We start from the raw sequence: 1,184 nt of genomic DNA, 5'->3' as shown, positions 1-1,184 counted from the left end.
CTAATCAACACAAGAGAACTGATTAACTGCAAGGAACAGTTGCCAAATTCCTCCCCCACTGTAAAGTTTATGTGCTACCATTCTAAATGTCTTTTACAATCCAGAGTAGATAGCTTCCTGCTCATTTAAACATCAGCATGTACTACATAAAACACCCACTAGCAAAAGCATGTGTTTTTGATGGGGTGCACATCACCACTGATCTTCAGCTCAGCTCCCCACCTCTCCTTGCCCAGTCTAGAAGCAGGAAGCACATACCTTATACTTGGTCTTAAGTATAGGCCATACTTCAGAAAAGTCTAAATCAATACTTGAAACATCTCCAAATACAAGGTGATGCAGAAAATTTGTTCATGCAAGACAATGTATTAGTGGGTTAGGCCATCACTTAAGAGCACATGAGTCAGTGTACAGGGAGGTAAGTGCATTGCTTATATGCACTTATTCCACCTTTTAATCCTTTTTACAAATTCAGTCACTTGCAGTGACTGATTTAGGAAGCAAAAGCATAAAGAGGATTCTGAAACAGAGCTCCACACCTGCCATAAGATGCCACATATGTCACAATCTCAAAAGATGCTCTTTATCACCACTTTCAAGCCTAAGCATGCAACATTTAAATAGGCTTTTACTGCTAACAAAAAAACCACCAAGTTTTATTTTAAAGTTGTTTCTATTTAAGGGACTACTGAAAAATATAGAAATTGGTTCTTTATTACGGGCATAGAAGAAACTGAAAAAGGACAACGGCACCTTGCAAGCCTTGTACTTTTGCTCAGTGGTACTGACATTAAGACATCTGAAATGTTAAACCAAAATATTTATTCTGAAAATTAAAACATTTAATGCAATAACAAGTTATTTACAAAGGCCTTAAGACAGCTTCAAGGTTTTCTTATGCACCTAGGATAAAAGCAGATCAAGCAAATACTTACTGCACTTCTGACAGCTTTGATCTGAAGTTTGCATTTTTATCTCCTGAACAACCTTGACCTAGCATTTGCAGAAACACCATATGCTTACACTGCAAGGACAGGCTGCTGTGATTTGTTCTTGACCATGAATAATACTGTTCACTGATAGGGGGCCCTGAAAGGCTGTATTCATAATACCCAAAAGCTACCCAGAATTACAATGCCTTTACGACGTCCATTTTTGTGCTGAACAATACTGACACTTCTTCA

This window comes from Apaloderma vittatum, unplaced genomic scaffold (assembly GCF_000703405.1).
Source record: "Apaloderma vittatum isolate BGI_N311 unplaced genomic scaffold, ASM70340v1 scaffold18198, whole genome shotgun sequence".
Lineage (NCBI taxonomy): Eukaryota > Metazoa > Chordata > Aves > Trogoniformes > Trogonidae > Apaloderma > Apaloderma vittatum.
The sequence above is the reverse complement of the archived record's forward strand: the minus strand, read 5'-3'. Positions refer to the sequence as shown.